The following is a 12,290-nucleotide window of genomic DNA, read 5'->3' on the forward strand; positions in this document are numbered from 1 at the left end:
ATGTTCCCGGACATTGTATTACATTACACAGAGCCTCGGATTGAGGCTTCCAACAAACTCAATAAACTTTGCAGGATTAGCTCAAAAACTAGAAATTCAATGAGGAGCAAAAGAAGGGAATTTTTGCAAATGCACCCCATGCTCCCAGTGGTGGAAATGGAAGAAAAGGAAAGGGGGATCCCACAAGGGCTGAGGTGGGGGCAGAGCTTGGAGGAGGGGGTGAAGTTCCGAGGGGCGGAGTTCCAAGGGGGCAGAGCTGGCAGTTGAACTCCGCTCAAAGGAAATGTTCAAACTAATAGTTTAAAAATTGTGCAGTTTCTTTCATGCTGCTTCTTTGCAAGCTCCAGACTGTACATCAATTCCATCAATTTTAGTACATTAAGGTATCCATAGACACGCTCTAAAGTAGAAGGCTACCAGGGTAGCTCAGCAGGTTGAGTGACCGTTGCTGAGATGTTATATATTCAAAACTGGTTGTTAATCGTATGGCTGTTTGCAATTCCTTATAGAAAAACAATAATGGCCTAATAACTGCTGCCAGCACAACAGAACCATTTATTTGTGATTAAGCAGTTTGACGAGCATATAACATCTTATAAATATATAAGTATATAAGTTTAAGCAGCATTTTTGAGTTTGGAAATGTCTTTTTTTTTCTTCATGAAAGTGTAAGATGCACATTTGGAAAACAATAGTGTGGCCAGCATGTAGAAAGCCTGCTTTTAAGTGATGGATGGCCCCCACGTAGGGTGATCAGACATCCCGCTTTTGCCAGGACTGTCTCGGTGTTGTGGCCTGTCCCGGTTATTTGAAAATCTGGTCACCCTACCCTAGACCCAGTGATAGTCATGGCCCATTGACTCCTGTGGTGCACCTTTCAGGCTGATGAAATGAAACCGGCTGAGCAAATCAGGCCTGCAAACGCACAAATGACGGCTGAGCGAAGTAGCACAGAGCAGATTAGATCACTGAGCCAAGCTGGGGGCTCGGTAAAGCTTTGCAGAGCTAAAATTAGAAAGCATATTTTATTACATTGTGATCCGCTCCTCTTCAAGATCACTGCATGCATTTTTGGAGAAACAAATGTGGGTGCAGGGAGGCAAAACAGAGTTTTCCAAGATCTTTGAAGATCTCACAACTCTAGCACAGAATTTGGGCAGTGCATTTACTGGAGTCTTATTAGGATTGTTACCGTTTATCACTGTTTATAGAGAGCAACATGCATTAGTAGGGTTCTCTCTCGATCGTGTGTCCTCGACATTGTGGATGTTAAGATGGCATTTTCGTTCTGACAACAAACACTCAAAGAGTGCAGTTTTATTTGGTAAGAGATTGCTAGAACAGCCAAATTACTGATTGGGGGCAAAACATTCTGTTTAGAGTCTTGGAAAACATCTGGATATTGATAATAGTTTGTAAGTAGCATATTGATATTGGAAATTGTGTATGCTAGAATTAATTATTGTTTTTTGTAATATGTCTGGTGGTTGCGGTCAGTCAGGACAGTAACTTTGAACGCAGATTTCCGAGCTGACAAAGCGATCAAAGTTCCAGAGTCAAAATTACCTAAGGATTATATTGTTGTAACCAAAGGCTGCCCCACTTCATTGGAAAAAAATAAATAAAAACAAAATAGTTATCTTCTTTGTGCTTTGCTGTAGTCATTTGAAGAAGCAATGTGTATTCCGCAATGTGTCCTGAAATAAGAGGTTTAACCTCCACATCCTTGATGGCTTGCGCTGTTTACTTCTGTCGATATGGAATCTGCCACTTTTTTGGCCAATATATTCATAGACACCCAATCCAGCAGAGCTGCGTTTGTTAAAGGAACACTTCCTTATGTGACAAAATTATATGAATGACTGTGTTAGCAAAGGGTTGTCAGCCCACGCTCTCCCATGTCTCTAACTTCTTCACTTCTCATCATCATTCCTCTCTAGCCTCCATCCTCATCCACCCTAAACTCTCTCTTGCCTTTAATACAGTACTTTATACCACTGATCTCTCCTCATGTCTCTGGCACACCTCGTCACTCAGGGTATTCCCTTTGTCGGGATTGCCTTATGCCTAGCTGTGAACATAGTTGATATCTCCTGGAAAAGTGAGACATTCACAGCCACTCCTCTGTTGGTTAGGTCCCTCAAGGGTCTGCCTTTGGTCCTCTTATATTTGCTCTCTACACACCATCCCTTATAAAGCTCATCCCCTCCTTTGGGCTCTGGCATCATCACTTTCCTGAAGACACACACATCTTTTCTCCCTCTCTTATTCAGCCTAGATGTATCTTCTTACATCACAGACTGCCTAGACACCATTCACCACTGAAATTACACTTTGCTGACAGATGCTTAGTGCCTACAAATGGAGGTGATCTACCTTGCAGCTTCTAACATTTCACCCCTTCCCTCTATTTTTCCTATTAGACTACCTCACAACATAGCTCGCAATTTGGGCATTCCTGTTAGGCAGAATTATGTGCAGTACCCTTTGGGAACATCACACACAATTAAGACTACAAGTGACAGTACAAATTCACCTTTGGTACTACACAGTAAAGTGGTCGCGATGGCTGAGCAGCCACACTTATCTCAAGAGCAAGTGAGCAGTATCAATAGTTACACAAAGGACAGCAATTACTATGATTCAAACAAACACCGACTCAAGGTTTCTGAGTAAAAGAATATACATTTATTTCCACATCAGTTGTATAACATCTCACTAAAGTAAAGCAGTTGAAAAATCACACTCTTAATACACCACACCACTCCCAATAGATTCTGGACAAGTTAAGCTCAAAAATGAAGTGTGAGCAAAACGGCACTCCAACAATTTAAAAAGAGAGGGAAAGACAAAGTTAGATACAAATTGAGCAGCACCAACAGGTAACTAAGCAGGGCAATCTAGAAAGCAGAACTACAAGGATAGAATCAAATCAAAAAGGCTTAGGGCCAAAGTCAATAGGACAAAAGTCTTTTGCTCGAGATCACACAGTTCAGGGTAGTTTGCGGTTAAGTCTTTGCCAAGAGTTCCGGATGAAGTTGGTCGGCAGAAAAGTTAGTTTAAAGAGTAGAGAAGCTTTTGGATTGGCAAAAGGTTTCACACACCTTCACCGCGGTTGGACGAAACAAACAACCAGATTCGCACAGTACCTTTAAATGGAGAAGAAGCTGTAGCTGAGGCGGACGTTCCTGGCAGGTCCTGCAGGCTCACTGTTCCTGAAGCGACTGTCGGACTGACATGAAGTAGGAAGACTGGAGGGTCCTGCACTGCCCAGGGAAGAAACCAGCAGCAGAGCAAAGCAACAGATAAAAGGTGCGCTCCTTAAAACCCAAGCAGGGTCTGACCTTCCTGGCAATCCGGTTCACTGTAGCTCTGTACAGCAAATTCGACCAGAGGAGGGAGTCCTGGTTTACAGTTTGGGCAAACTGGTTGGTCCCACCAGCTCAGGGGAAGAAGATTCCTGGTAGATCTTCTCTGTCGTTGGAGTCTGAAGATTCAAACCTGCAGCAGGGCTTCACCGGGCGGTTCAGTCGTTGTAGGGGTCCTCTTCTGTCAGTGCCTCCTCGTTTCTTTCGTTCCAGTGGCGACTCTGCCTTTCCAATCCCAGAGACCTGCTTTTTATGCAGTTTTCCCCCATTCACACAGCCTGGCTGTCAATCACACAGCAGGGTGGCTGTCCTGGCAAGACAGTCACCTAGCCAATCAAACAGGAGTGTGACTTGGGATACCAAGTGAACCCATGGCAGGGGTCCTAAAACCCCTCCCTCACATCCTGCCTACCCAGACTTTCAGGCGCCTAAGGAGGGCTTCTGAGGAGAAGCCCGTAAAAAGACGGTGAACAAAGGAACCAAACTTGGTTTGGCGCGCGGAGTAAAACACGAGAAAGGCATTTTCAAAATGAAATGGTGAATAGACCCAGCCAGAACCGTATAAAACGTATATGGTCCAGCGAGTTTAAGTTCGAGGCTACCAAGATAGCCTAAAACAATATCAAGGTTATTTAAGATAACCGCAGTAGTAAAAATAGGGTAGTTAACACTGCCACCAGCCAAGTCTTGATGAAAAGGGAGCGAAACAATGCTCCAAGAGAAACAGACAAAAAGAGATAAGTATTAACCCTTTACAGTACTCTATGTAAGATAGTTTGCACTGGGTCTGTGGATTTTTAAAGAGACTAATAAAGTCAATGGCAACTTTACATGTTCTGGGAGACAGTAGTCAGTTCCAGAAAATGGAGTCTGAGTTGGAAAGTCTAAAAGACAATCCTGTGTCACTGCACTGAAGGTGCTGTGTAACACACTGTAAAAAGATTATGCCTATGGAGTAGGTGAGGCTCCACAATCTATGAACACAAGAATGTTAAAACACACACCGCAAAACACATGTAAGAGTGGGAAAAAAGGCTCACACTCTTACCAGGTGAAAAAAAATGAATCCTAGAAATCCAGCAAAGCTGCCGAAGGACTCAGTAGGTAAGGGAAATTAGCCATTCTGTAGAATTCTCCCTAACACTCGCCCCCCCCCCCCAGACTAAGGGACAGGAGGATTTAATCCACTCCTGGATGAATCTCTACCTCTAGTCGGTTAAAAACATCCTAGAGAGACCATCAGCATTTTGGTGGTGACATCCTGCTCTGTGCTCAATGGTGAAATCAAACCCTTGCAGGCAGATTGACCATCTCAGAAGTTTTGGGTTTTCCCCGTTCATTTGCATTAACCATCTCAAGGGTTGGTGGTCTGTCGGAATCACAAAAGTAGATCCATACAAGTATGGTCTAAACTTCTTCAGAGACCACACAATGGCAAAGCATTCACGCTCTATGGTTGCCCACCTTGTTTCTGGTTCCTTCAGTTTCCTACTGATGAAGCAAATGGGGTGCTCCCTACCTTTCTCGTCCAGTTGACCAAGGACTGCACCTATACCTGTATTGGAGGCATCTGTCTGCACAATGAAGGGTTGTTGATAATCAGGAGCTCTTCGGACTGGAGCTTGACAAAGGGCTTTCTTCAGATTTTCACTCCTCATTCCATCTAAACTTTTTAGGGAATTTTGGAGAGGAGATCACATTCAAGGGAGAAGCTATGGTCCCATAGTTCTCTATGAAATTCCTGTAGTACCCAGTGAGACCTAGGAAAGCTCTCACTTGGGTTTGAGTAGTAGGGGTGGCCCAGTTTTTTACAGCTTGTACTTTGCTAGGCAATGGCCTTATTTCACCTCCTCCTACCTCATGACCAAGGTAGACCACTTTGTTCTGACCAATTTGACATTTGCTCGCCTTTATGGTCAGATTTGCCTGCTCAAGAGCCTGCAAAACATATCCTAAGTGATCAATACATTCTTTCCATGTAGGGCAGAACACTGCAATGTCATCCAAGTATGCCATGCAGAAGTCCTCCATCCCATTCAGAACTTGATTGAGCATCCGTTGGAATGTAGCAGGTGCATTCTTTAATCCAAAAGGCATAACCTTGAACTGGTAGAGGCCGGCTGGGGTTGAGAATGCAGTTTTCTCCTTGGCCTGGTCTGTCAGGGCTATTTGCCAATAGCCTGACGTCATATCAAATGTACTGAGGTACTTGGCTGAGCCAAGTCTATCCACCAGTTCATCTGTCCTTGGCAAAGGATGGGCATCAGTCTTAGTGACTGCATTTAGAGCTCTATAGTTCACACAGAATCTCAACTCCTTGGATCCTGCCTTTGGTACTAGAACAACTGGACTAGACCATGGACTTGCAGAGGGCTCTATAACCCCGAGATCAAGCATCTTGTTGACCTCTTCTTTGATGTGGGATCTCACATGTTCTGACATTCTGTAACCTCTGCTTTTTACAGGTAAACAGTCACCAGAGAGTATATCATGCTGGCCCCAAGGGATCAAGTCTGGTGAAAGTGAAAACAGGGAGGCAAACTGATTTAACAGAACTTTGCACTCCTCCTGTTGTTCAGATGTCAGTTGAGAAGAGAGACTGACTCTATTTTCTCATCCAAAGGTTGGCCTCTGAGGAGGTCAGGTAGAAGTTCACTCTCCTCCTCCTCTTGAGCTGAAGCTAGAAGTAAAGCTCCCACTTCTGGTCTCGAGACATATGCATTCAAACGGTTGGTCTGAAAGACTCTGGAAGCCTCCTTAGGTCTGCCTAAGTCCACCAAATAGTTCACCTCTCCAAGTTTGCCCACAACCTTGAAGGGTCCTATCCATTTGTCCTGCAAGGCCCTCTGCCTTATTGGCACCATAACTAATACAAGCTGGTCTTGAGTAAACTCAACCATGCTGGCCTTCTGGTCTTGCCAATGTTTGACCAGAGCCTGACCTGCTTTTAAGTTATCACTAGCTTCTGCCATCATGTGTGACATTCTCCTCCGGAGACCTATCACATAGTCAGTCACTCTGATTGGCTTGGGGGAAGGAGCACTCTCCAACCCCTCCTTAATCAGGGCCAATGGACCTCTGACTGGATGGCCATAGAGAAGTTCAAAGGGACTGTAACCAACTCCCTCCTGAGGGACTTCTCTATAAGCAAAGAGAAGGCATGGCAGTAGAAGATCCCACTTTTTTTAAGGGGTTCTTCTAAAGCACCTATCATGCTCTTCATAGTACGATTAAACCTCTCTGCCAGTCCATTTGTCTGTGGATGGTAGGCTGTAGAGAACTTATAAGTGACACCACAGTTTTTCCACATGGCTTGCATGTAGTGGGACATCGAATTGGATCCCCTGACGGATATCACTTCCTTAGGAAACCCTACTCTGGTAAAAATACCAAGTAGAGCCTTAGCCACAGCCTGAGCCATAACAGTTCTCATAGGTATGGCTTCTGGGTATCTTGTAGCATGGTCTACTACATCCAGGATACACCTGTTCCCTGAAGATGTGGGAGGGTCAAGGGGACCCACAATGTCGATGCCCACCCCCTCAAAAGGAACTCCCACCACTGGAAGAATCACCAGGGGTGCCACATTCTTGGCTCCACTCTTGCCAGAGGTTTGGCAAGTGTGACAGCTCTTACAGAATTTGTCAACTTCTGAACCCATCTTAGGCCAGTAGAAGTATAAGGAGAGCCTTTTCTTGGTCTTTTTGAAACTCAAATGACCAGCCAAAGGTATCTCATGTGCCAATTGTAGGAACTGGAGTCTGTTGGCAAGGGGCACTACAATTCTATTGCAGTCCCCAGGGATAGACTCTGTTGGTTCACTGTAGAAGAGGTCATTTTCCCAGCTTAACCTATGCTTTCCAACTTCTTGCCCATCAAGTTGGTTAGCAGCCTGTTGTCGAAGACCTTCGAGAGTAGGACACTCTCTTTGTCCTCTGCTGAAGTCTGCCCTATTGGGTCCACCTTCTGCCAGTAAAGACTGCAGCTCAGGATGGTCAACAGGGTCAAGATCTCCAACCAAAACAGTGTCTTCTTCCAGATCTGACTCTTCAGAAACTGGCTCAACTACACAAGGTTGTACCCCACTCTCTGCCTCAGCAGGTGGAGGGATCAGAGGTGTGATCTTGGACAATCTTGGGGATGACATTATTGGTGGCACAGGGGTGCTGTCTGACTTTTTCCTTGAGGTCTTGGGTTTCCCCTTTGCCTCTGTTTTCCTAGAAATAGCAGTGAGCAACTCCTGTGGGGTGGGAGTGATAGTTTCTTCTATCAACTCCTCTGGAGAGCCTCTTAAGGTCCTCTCCTTTGCAGGCCTAGTGAGCTCCTGTCTCCTCTTACTGGGAGGCCTGGGGGTGCTGGACACAACTCCAAGAGTTTTCAGGTCATTACCCAACAGGACTCTCCCAGGCACTTCACTCTGCACACTAACAGGTATTTTGACAGTCATATCATTACACTGTATGAGAGCTGGTAACTGGGGAAGCATTTGCACAGGGCCTCCAGCTAACTTGGTGAGGCGTTTAGGTGCCTTAGCAACATCCTCCACCTTGAACCCCCCAATCCCTGCTCATGCCCCGTGTCTCCCCTGTTCACCCCCAGCCCAGCTCATGCCCTGTGCCTCCCCTGTTCCTCCCCACCCCCGCTCATGCCCCGTGCATCCCTTCTTCCCCCACCCCAAACCCCCGCTCATGCCCCGTGTCTGCCCTGTTCCCCCCATGCCCCGCTCATGCCCCGTGTCTCCCTCCTGGTCCCCCCCCCGCTCATGCCCCGTGTCTGCCCTGTTCCCCCACCCCCCGCTCATGCCCCGTGTCTCCCTCCTGTACTCCCAATCCCTGCTCATGCCCCGTGTCTGCTCTGTTCCCCCACACTCCGCTCATGCCCCGTGTCTCGCTCGTGTTACCTCCACCCCTGTTCATGCCCTGTGTCTCCCTCCTGTTCCCCCCACCCCCGCTCATGCCCCGTGTCTCCCTCGTGTACCCCCCCACCCCCTGCTCATGCCCCGTGTCTCTCCCTCGTGTACCCCCACCCCCCGCTCATGCCCCATGTCCCCCCACCTCCCGCTCATGCCCCGTGACCCCCCACCACCCGCTCATGCCCCGTGTCTGCCCTGTTCCCCCCACCCCCCGCTCCTGTGTCTCCGTTGTGTTACCCCCCCACCCTCAGCTCATGCCGTGTCTCCCTCGTGTTCCCCCCACCCCCGCTCATGCCCCGTGGCTCCCCTGTTCACCCCCACCCCCTGCTCCGTGTCTGTATCCTTCCTTTTCCCCCCACCCCCCGCTCATGGCCCGTGTTTCCCCTGTTCACCCCCACCCGCCGCTCATGCTGCCCCGTGTCTCCCTTCTTTCCACCCCCCCACCCCCGCTCATGCCCCGTTTCTCCCTTCTTTCCCCCCCGCCCCCCGCTCATGCCCCATGTCTCCCTTCTTCCCCCCCACCCCCGCTCATGCCCCGTGTCTCCCTTCTTTCCCCTGCACCCCCCGTTAATGACCCGTGTCTCCCTTATTTCCCCCCCACCCCCCGCTCATGCCCCGTGTCTTCCTTCTTTCCCCCCACCCCCGCTCATGCCCCGTGTCTCCCTTCTTCCCCCCCACCCCCGCTCATGCCTCGTGTCTCCCTTCTTTCCCCCCCACCACCCGCTCATGCCCCGTGTCTCCCTTCGACCCCCCACCCCCGCTCATGCCCCGTGTCTCCCTTCTTTCCCCCCTGCTCATGCCCCGTGTCTCCCTTCTTTCCCACCCACCCCCCGCTCATGCCCCGTGTCTTCCTTCTTCCCCCCCCACCCCCGCTCATGCCCTGTGTCTCCCTTCTCCCCCCCACACCCCCGCTCATGCCCCGTGTCTCCCTTCTTTCCCCCCACCCCCGCTCATGCCCGGTGTCTCCCTTCTTTCCCCCGCACCCCCCGCTCATGCCCCATGTCTCCCTTCTTTCCCCCGCTCATGCCCCGTGTCTCCCTTCTTCCCCACTTCCCCCAGCTCATGCCCCATGTCTCCCTTCTCCCCCCCACCCCGCTCATGCCCTGATGTGTCTCCCTTCTCCCCCCCACCCTCGCTCATGCCCCGTGTTTCCCTTCTTCCCCCCGCTCATGCCCCGTGTCTCCCTTCTTCCCCCCACCCCCCGCTCATGCCCCGTGTCTCCCTTCTTACCCCCCACCCCCCTGCTAATGCCCCGTGTCTCCCTTCTTACCTCCCACCCCCCCGCTCATGCCTCGTGTCTCCCTTCATCCCCCCCACCCCCGCTCATGCCCCGTGTCTCCCTTCTTTCCCCCCCGCTCATGCCCCGTGTCTCCCTTCTTTCCCCCCTCCACCCCCGCTCATGCCCCGTGCCATGTCTCCCTTCTTCCCCCCACCCCTGCTCATGCCCCGTTCTCCCTCCTGTACCCCCCACCCCCCGCTCATGCCCCGTGTCTCCCCCCTGCACCCTCCACCCCCCGCTCATGCCCCTTGTCTCCCTCCTGTACCCCCCGCTCATGCCACGTGTCTCCCTCCTCTCCCCCCCACCGCTCATGCCCCGTGCCTCCCCTGTTCACCCCCACCCTCGCTCATGCCCCGTGTCTCCCTTCTTCCCCCCCACCCCCGCTCATGCCCTGTGTCTCCCTTCTCCCCCCGACCCCCCCGCTCATGCCCCGTGTCTCCCTTCTTTCCCCTCACCCCCCGCTCATGCCCCGTGTCTCCCTTCTTTCCCCCGCACATGCCCCGTGTCTCCCTTCTTTCCCCCGCTCATGCCCCTTGTCTCCCTTCTTCCCCACTTCCCCCCGCTCATGCCCCATGTCTCCCTTCTCCCCCCCGCTCATGCCCTGATGTGTCTCCCTTCTCCCCCCCACCCCCGCTCATGCCCCGTGTTTCCCTTCTTCCCCCCCGCTCATGCCCCGTGTCTCCCTTCTTCCCCCCGACCCCCCGCTCATGCCCCGTGTCTCCCTTCTTCCCCCCACCCCCCACTCATGCCCCGTGTCTCCCTTCTTACCTCCCACCCCCCCGCTCAAGCCCCGTGTCTCCCTTCTTTCCCCCCCACCCCCCGCTCATGCCCTGTGTCTCCCTTCTTCCCCCCCACCCCCCGCTCATGCCCCGCGTCTCCCTTTTTCCCCCCACCCCCCGCTCATGCCCTGTGTCTCCCTTCTTCCCCCCACCCCCGCTCATGCCCGGTGTCTCCCTTCTTTCCCCCCCGCTCATGCCCCGTGTCTCCCTTCTTTACCCTCTCCACCCCCCGCTCATGCCCCGTGTCTCCCTTCTTTCCCCCCTCCACCCACGCTCATGCCCCGTGCCGTGTCTCCCTTCTTCCCCCCCACCCCTGCTCATGCCCCGTTCTCCCTCCTGTACCCCCCACCCCCCGCTCAAGCCCCGTGTCTCCCCCCTGCACCCCCCATCCCCCACTCATGCCCCTTGTCTCCCTCCTGTACCCCCCACCCCCCGCTTGTGCCCCGTGTCTCCCTTCTCTCCCCCCCACCGCTCATGCCCCGTGTCTCCCCTGTTCACCCCCACCCTCGCTCATGCCCCGTGTCTCCCCTGTCCCCCTCCACCCCCCACTCATGGCCTGTGCCGTGTCTCCCTTCTTCCCCCATCTCCCGCTCCGTTCTCCCTCCTGTACCCCCCACCCCCACTCATGCCCCGTGTCTCCCTCGTGTTCCCCCCACCCCCCGCTCATGCCCGTGTCTCCCTCGTGTTACCCCCCACCCCTCGCTCATGCCCCGTGTCTGCCCTGTTCCCTCCACCCCCCGCTCATGCCCCGTGTCTCCCTCGTGTTACCCCCCACCCCCGTTCATGCCCCGTGTCTCCCTCCTGTTCCCCCCACCCCCCACTCATGCCCCGTGTCTCCCTCGTGTACCCCCAGCCCCCGCTCATGCCCCGTGTCTCTCTCCCTTGTGTACCCCCACCCCCCGCTCATGCCCCGTATCCCCCCACTCCCCGCTCAGCCCCGTGTCTGCCCTCTTAACCCCACCCCCACTCATGCCCTGTGTCTCCGTTATGTTACCCCCCCACCCCCTGCTCATGCCCCGTGTCTCCCTCGTGTTCCCCACCACCCCCCGCCCATGCCCCGTGTCTCCCCTGTTCACCCCCACCCCCCGCTCATGCTCCGTGTCTGTCTCCCTCCTTTTCCCCCACCCCCCGCTCATGGCCCGTGTCTCCCCTGTTCACCCCCACCCCCCGCTCATGCCCTGTGTCTCCCTTCTTACACCCCCCACCCCCCACTCATGCCCCATGTCTCCCTTCTTTCCACCCCCCGCTCATGCCCCGTGTCTCCCTTCTTTCCCCCCCACCACCCGCTCATGCCCTGTGTCTCCCTTCGACCACCCAACCCCGCTCATGCCCCGTGTCTCCCTTCCTTCCCCCCTGCTCATGCCCCGTGTCTCCCTTCTTTCCCACCCACCCCCCGCTCATGCCCCATGTCTCCCTTCTTCCCCCCCACCCCCGCTCATGCCCTGTGTCTCCCTTCTTCCCCGCTCATGCCCCGTGTCTCTCTTCTTTGCCCCCACCCCCCGCTCATGCCCCGTGTCTCCCTTCTTTCCCCTGCACCCCCGCTCATGCCCCGTGTCTCCCTTCTTCCCCACTTCCCCCCGCTCATGCCCCATGTCTCCCTTCTCCCCCCCACCCCCCGCTCATGCCCTGATGTGTCTCCCTTCTTCCCCCCCACCCCCGCTCAAGCCCCGTGTTTCCCTTCTTCCCCCCCGCTCATGCCCGTGTCTCCCTTCTTCCCCCCACCCCCCGCTCATGCCCCGTGTCTCCCTTCTTCCTCCCCCACCTCCCGCTCATGCCCCGTGTCTCCCTTCTTACCTCCCACCCCCCCGCTCATGCCCCGTGTCTCCCTTCTTCCCCCCCCACCCCCGCTCATGCCCCGTGTCTCCCTTCTTCCCCCCACCCCCCGCTCATGCCCCGTGTCTCCCTTCTCCCCCCGACCCCCCCGCTCATGCCCCGTGTCTCCCTTCTTTCCC

The 12,290-nt window shown here is 53.3% G+C and overlaps 1 protein-coding gene across 8 annotated transcripts in view; it reads left to right on the forward strand.

The window, feature by feature from the left end:
* TMEM156 (transmembrane protein 156) overlaps positions 1 to 12,290 on the forward strand; it is a 222,432-nt gene that overhangs the window by 168,784 nt on the left and 41,358 nt on the right. The window lies entirely within an intron of this gene.

This window comes from Ambystoma mexicanum, chromosome 6q (assembly GCF_040938575.1).
Source record: "Ambystoma mexicanum isolate Mex_15411 chromosome 6q, UKY_AmexF1_1, whole genome shotgun sequence".
Lineage (NCBI taxonomy): Eukaryota > Metazoa > Chordata > Amphibia > Caudata > Ambystomatidae > Ambystoma > Ambystoma mexicanum.